Below are 7,653 nucleotides of genomic sequence, written 5' to 3'. Positions count from 1 at the left end.
CCCGGCTAAAGGCCCACGAGATTTCGCCGACATTAATGGGCCGGCCCAGCTATAGGCCCACAAGATTTTGAGGACCCTAGTTGGCCGGCCCATTAACTGGCTTCCATGTTTTGGGCCAAATGCGGGCCCATAATTGATCCGGTCCATTAATGGACTGCCACGTTCCGGGCCTAGTAGTGTCCCATATAAGATCCAGCCCATTAAAAGCCTCCCACTTTCTGGGCCAAATCACGGCCCATATCAGGTCCGGCCCTTTAAGAGGCTTTGGGCTCAATTATGGCCTATATCAGATTCGGCCCGTTGAGTGGACGCTATGCTTTTGGGCCCACTTGCTAAAGGCCCATTTAGTAATTCGGCCTGATATTAGTTTCGGCCTGTTAAGGGCCCATTTAACATTTCGGCCCTATATTAATTTCGGCCTGTTAAAAGCCCATCATATAGTTGGGCCTAACTACGGCCCAGTTTGCATTTGGCCTGCTCGCAGCCGATATTTGATTGGGCCAAACAAAGACCGAGACAACTTTGGCCTGTTAAAAGCCCGTGAATTGATTCGCACAATCATGGGCCAGGGTCCATTTCGGGCTGTCGCCGGCCCGTGAGCTATTCGGCACGTTTCAGGCCCAACCTACTCCCATTGAGTTTTCTTGCAAAAAGAGGCCGGGGGTTACTCGGCCTATTAAAGGCCCGAATCTACTAGTGGGTCAGTTTGACGGGGCCCATGATGCGGATAATACGTCGTGATTGCATGACGGTCCGATTATGTACCATAATTTTACGGTTTGGCCGGTTTACTGCGAAGACAGGATATATATACAATAAAATAACTGCAGCATCGTGAATAAGAAAAAACCTAGACTATACAACAAATAAATTACGGCATATTACATCCACTGGGCATCAAAGTTTGCCACTATGATAATAAAGCACAAGCAGACAGCAGATTACATACACTGGGCATCAAAGATCGCCACCAGTGCAAATAAACACGCCGACAAAATAATATACAAAACCGACAACACTTCAATAGAGTTCAAGAAAGGTTAGCCCTGCTGGGGAGCTGCAGCGCAAGCAGCTGAGGAAGATGATGAGACTGCGCTTGTTCAACACTTATATCTTCCTCACTCTGAAAGATAAATAAGCAGACAGATGATAGGTTTTGCACATAAAAGTATCAGTGCTGACAATTCATCACATTTCCTACTGATGAATAAAGTGACACAGTTTAAAATTGCATTAACACAATATGGTATTGTTCAGGTCAAGACATGGCAGGAATTGACATTGTGAAGGAGTTGGCAGCTTCACGACACCACTGGATTACAGATCAAGAACTCATAAGTATCAATGGTTAGTGTGCTGTCAATTTATCCCATTTCAGATTGGCAAATAAAGAGGCGGTTTAAATAATAGTAGAATGATATGACATTGTTCATAGTTAAGACATTGCAGAATATGACATTGTGTTGTAGTGGGTAGGTTCACCACACCACTGGATTACGGATGAAGAACAGAAGCATACATGCAGTGCAAAAGAAGATCACTTGCTCTGTATAGTTTAATTTACATGGTATGAAGAAGGAACTTGGTTGTACAAATGAAAACTTAAATTGAGAAGGACAAACTTTTGTTTATGAACTACATAATAAACTTTAAACATGCAATTTGATGCAAACACCAAAAATAAACAGCTGTTGCAGTCATGCCTAACCAAATATACACAACAAAGTTTGAAGGCTTGAGAAGGACAAACTTACATTACTGGTGAAGACAGGCTCTATAAAGTCATTGTCCATGCTGATGGTGGGGGCAATTCAAGAAGTTTAGCACAGAATGTTCTTCGTAAGCATTGCATTTATTCTACATTTTGTTAAGAGTAAATATAAATGTGATAATATACGAAAAAATGGAGAATATTTAAGATAAGATGAAGAGTGATGCTACATAACCAAGTAGCTATAAATGTATGTGCAGCGATACAGGCAAAAGGCATAGCCAAGAGCAATGCACAGCTAAACTTCTTCAGTACCAACCTTATGGTAAGAGTAAATATAGATCTGATGTGTAGAAAATGGAGGGCAAAGGAAAATAAGCTGCAGAGTGATGGTACATGAACAACTAACTGTCAATATAAGTACACTGATAAAGGATAGCATGTACTTACAAGAACAATGCAGAGCTAAAAAAATTCATTGGCATTGGATATATTCTACACTAATGTAACCATTCATACATATCAGATAATTTGGAGCGAACAATTGATAAGCGAGCTATCATGCATGCTGCTGTCACATAATGAACCAGGTATGTATGCAAGTACAGTGATACAGGACAACAGGTACTAACAAGAGCAAAGCAGGGGGCAGCATATTTGCGATATCCTGTCGTTCTTTTCAAACCGAAATTCTTTTTTGAGCTGATTTCCTGCAAAAAAGATATGTAAGGCACATGCGGAAAAGTAGAAGTTCAAATTGTCATGTGATTTCATAGACAGTACCTCATCCTGGGAATGAGACCAGTGCATAACAAGGTTTTTCCATTCAATGTCTTCTAAATTTAGCACATGAGACTTCACCGGAAATTCGTTTATAGACTTACCATCAAAGTGTGATTTCCTCAGGTAACACCGACACTGCTGCAATGCTTCCTTGAAAAGCATAAGCAAGCTTTGCTCTTCATGACTATCCAGATTGACCCTCACCTAGTTACAACAATGTAGTGTAAATCTTGATGTGTTCGATCAACAGAAAACAGGAAAATAATAACCATGAATAATAGCACTTACATTGGACAGGAAGATGTGAAAATGGTGTTTGTCTTCACTATAATCTTCCCATGATGGGAATATATGCACGTAGTCCCTAACAACATTGAAAGCATTGTCTTTTAAACTAGGAATAAATGGAATGGGGTTCCAATCTGCAAGAATTGGCCGTCTCTGTAGTTGGGATAGGTCTTCGGCCGGTGGACTTGCTGTACTTTTTGCTGGAGTGGGATTTTTTTGTGGTACAGCTCCTTCAGGTTTGGCAATCACCCTCTTCCTTTTTGATGTCTGATGCACAAGAACAACATTTGAGTGAAAAAACATGGTATGACGACAGATGGAATATGTATTGATAATGGATGGGCATAGCATCTCGAGTTATATGATGAGTAAACTAAGCAGATGGTGGTGCAATAAAGTAGAAGAAATGCAAGACAACATATGCAAGATACGCGCAATCAATAAAACCTTGCCAAATTAGAACATGCACCTTGATGGGTGAACATGACAGGCCATCTGCCTTTGACTCCTCGAGGTTAGAATAGTCATTAGAATGCTATTCTGAACAAGAATCAACAGGTGGGGAGCGTACGAGTTTCATTGCTTCCAAAATGGCACTCAATGCCATGGTGCCAATTCTGTAAGTCATTGCAGTGTCCCACAATATTCTTCTGATGCGCGGATTCTGATATTCATTGTAATTGCATATAATATCTGAGAACCATGAAAACATAAATAGTTGTGAGATTATCTTTGTAATGCAAATGATATTCTAATATAGGGGCGCCCCTATAAACACTTATGTGCTATCACTGGATTCTGATGAGAGAGCTCATGTGTGCTGTAATATCGTGCGTGCATTTATATAATCTGGCACAAGTACACAAAAAATAGGCTCCAGAAGTAAGGATAGCTGGCAGATGATAGGTTCATAATATACTGTATAGATAGTTTATTGCCAAACCATGATAACAAGAGCATACAGCAACTAGGCAGATCATAGTGTACATAACAAGGGTACACCATAACCACAATATATAAATCGGGAAAGTGGAACTGGCTTGAAAATACAGTGTTGTATTGCCGCTAGTAATTGAAAGCCTATCGATCGCCTACAGGCTAGCACTATCGAACATGGTAAAGAAGAGCAAGCAGATTTTGGATAATAAAATGTTGGTTGCGCAGTGCCCACACATGATGAACCAGAGCGCATTAAGAATGCAACTCCCAGCTATCTCTCGACTATTTTAGGTGGTTGGATGAAGATCCTACGTCTCCTAACCCTTCTTCTTCCTCGTCTGTGATTCTTCCCATACAGAACACCGCATGGGCCGCCGGCCGGATGACCGGCCCCCACCGCCTGTGTTCCTCCGCCACCCCCACGCCCCACCCGCATCGAGTTTTCTTCGTTCGGCGAGGCACCACAACCACCCGAGCCCCTTGGATCGCACCGACGAACTCCGGGGAGCTCTGAAAAATCGACTGGCCCAATTTTGAAATTTAGTCTACTGTGATTTAACTAGTGTGGAATATAAAAGGGGAAAACCATAAGCATTGGGAGTATAGTGTTGAGCGTGCCATGGCGGATCTGAAGGTGCAAACCGGACAAAGGCAACCTCGCAACCAAGACAAGAAATTAGAGTAAAGCAGTGGCGATCTATTTTCTTGCTGCGATAAATAAGTTGAGCAGATACGAAAGAGTACCACCTCTGGTGCGGCGCCGTGTACGCATCTGGTGAGAATTTGACGGTGCTGCGGTAGCGATGGCTGTCGGCAGCGTGGAAGCAGATCTAGGAGGGTAGACTGTGGCGGCAGGGCACGGTGGATGAGACGGTCGTAGGAGCGGCACTGGCAAGGTGGACGACGGCGGGGATGAAGCGAGAGGACGGGATGCAAGGATCCCGGTCCGAAGGCGTGGATGAGAGAGGTCGATCTCTTGTAATGGACGGCAGCGTTGGGGTATCAGCTCCGGCATGGTGGAGGAGGACGGCGGTGGATGGGGTGGCGGACGGCGGCGGACGGAGGAGGGTGGGGTGGAAAGGGTGTTTTGGCGCCCATGGAGTATGAATGGGGAAAAGGGAGGTAGAGAAGAAGGGGGGGAACCATGTAGTCAGGGCGCGCTTGTCTCAAATGCGAGGAAATTTACAAACCCCGTTTCAAATTTCTACTACATCACAGCAACATTAGTCGGTTGGGGATAGGACGGTAATCTCGCATACACCGAATATTTGCCGACGAGAGTTTTTTTTGGCGCCCACCGTGTATGAATATGAATCAAGGAGGGAGTCGATTTCGGCCGAGGGCACACTGTGTTTTGGCGCCCACCGTGTATGAATCCGGGTGAGAGGCGGTAACGTCACGTTTGGGTGAAATTACAAACCTACCCCTATTGAAACCTATAGAAATCCAGCAGTTAGGCTTTGCGCGGCAGGGATAGGCAGTAGTGATTTCCATCTCGCAGATTTTGGTTTCGGGCGGTTACTGCGACTTTCCCCGCTTCGTTCAAATTTTGCATAGTGCACGTTTACCGTGCCAACTCAATTCGAATCCCATTTGTATTCTACTATTTTTTTCGGGCGGGATCCATTTTCAATTGGAATTACATTCTATATACATGTTTTTTTACATATATACTTTCAAAAGCACAACACCGTTTATACATAAATATGGTTTACAAATGGCATGATCTAAGATTCATAAGGTTGTATCCATCAATTTGGATTTTCAAATATTTGAAACCACTTTATGTTGAAATCCAATGTATGCATTCCTCCCTAACTATCTCCAATTAATGTGTGTTTCATGCGGGTTTTTTTTACTTCTCAAACATGTATAATGTGTTTCACACACGCAACATATAGTGTAATCCCGTTTAGACACTAATTGCATATAAACCATGCATTGTTTGTAATTGAAGAATCTACGGATCACCAATATTGATAAACTATATAACATTACACGTGTGCCCAAATTCATATGAATATGCATGTTTGATACACCAATTTGCATTATGATATTATCGATGTCGTGATCTCCAGTTTAAATATTTGAATCCCCTTTAATCCAGATATTCGTCTCATATAGCTATCACTCATGCTTATATAGGACTATCTCTCTGGACCTATACGCGTTCATCGTCTCTCAGGAATCTCTCACGCTACCTGTATGTCGATAATGATCTTTTATCTTCGTAACACACTGACGGTACTCTCTCCATCAACCTTCATCACTCTATCTCTCTCTAAGTATATCTCGCTCCCTGCTATGTGTCTCTAGCTATGATTCTCCATGTGGAATCTCTTTCTCTCACACAAACACAAAACTTTGTCTCCCGGGGTCTCATTTCTCTCAACTATTCCCATGTGTGCCACTCGCACACCCCTCATACAGAGATGTCTTTCGCTCCTTAGATATGACAACCTACGACTCTTCCTCTTCAATATCTCTTTCTCACACACAAACATAAACTCTGTCTCCCAGGGTCTCATATTTCTCCATTGTTCTCTTGTATGTCGCTCAAACACACCCTCTCTCCCTAGAGATATCTTGCGTTCCCTCATATGTCTCTCTAGCTATCACTCTCGTTGTGAAAATATCTTTCTCTCTCGCAGACACAAAACTCCGTCTCTCTGGATCTCATTTCTCTCTGATATTTGTTTGTATGTGACTCACATGAACCTTCTCTCTATCTCTCTCACACCCACACACATAACCCAGCCTTCTGATCCACTCGACTCCTATCTCTAGCGCACACTAGCTAGCATCTTTATCTTTCTATTTATCTGTTTCTCCATCAACCTTCTTTCTCGCCCTCACTCTTGATTCCTATCACGCACACTACATATGTTTCTCTCTACATGCATGCAGTCAAGTGCCCTCTCACACACATATATAACTTCACCCTTTGAACCACCCGACGGTCATCTCCGACACCCAAACTAACGGATGTCTCTCTAGCTAGCATCTCCATCTATGTATCTATCTGTAGTTTCTCCATCAACATTTCTTTCTCGCACGGAGTCTTGCTTCCTATCACCCACACTATATATGTCTATCCATACATATGCATTTATAGGTTGATCTCTTTTGCACAATCGTTGCGCCTCACCCCCTCTGCTCGACATAGATGCATGCTCCAGCCCACGCTACTATCTCTTAAAGACAAAAACACATGCTCAATTGTCGGGCCTTCTTCCCTGCATTCTCACATGCATGCATATTGTCATACCGATTCGTCTCTCCCATGTCGTTGATCTTAGGGCTTATGTCTTCTTTCTTTTATCTCGATCATGCGTGTGCGCACACACACACATCCCACATATACATGTATACCTCTCACACATGCACGTTCAAGGTCTCTATGCCTCCATACGTAGTTAATTACCCTCAATCCTAACGCCACGTCGAATCGTTCTCCTCTTTTGTGCACATAACTTCCGCCTGGATGGGCAAAACACACACTCACACTTAACAATCTCCTTCTAGCTGCCCCCCTGGCCTGCCCCGCGCGCCTCTCACTCTTCCCATATATCCTCGAAACCAATAAGACCATCCCTTTGTTTAATTCCCGCCTACATGCACCATCCATATATAGTAGTCTTCCGTGGTGTCTCTCGAACAAACACGTTCTCTCGATGTCGACTCCTCTCACGCGCACGCACCTTCTCTTCCCTCCTACGGGCATTTTCACTCCCGCACCCCATCGTTGGTGGCCTCTGCCATACACATCACCTCTCTATGATGAAGCCATGCACACTTAAATTACATCCGCCACAGAGGACCCCGGGACACACACACACACGCACGCGCGCGCACACACACACACACACATACACACACACACACGCACGCACGCACGCATGCACCCCCCACACACACACTAAGACTCCATC

Source organism: Triticum dicoccoides, chromosome 4B, assembly GCF_002162155.2.
Source record: "Triticum dicoccoides isolate Atlit2015 ecotype Zavitan chromosome 4B, WEW_v2.0, whole genome shotgun sequence".
NCBI classification, from domain to species: domain Eukaryota; kingdom Viridiplantae; phylum Streptophyta; class Magnoliopsida; order Poales; family Poaceae; genus Triticum; species Triticum dicoccoides.
This window is presented reverse-complemented; position numbering follows the sequence as displayed.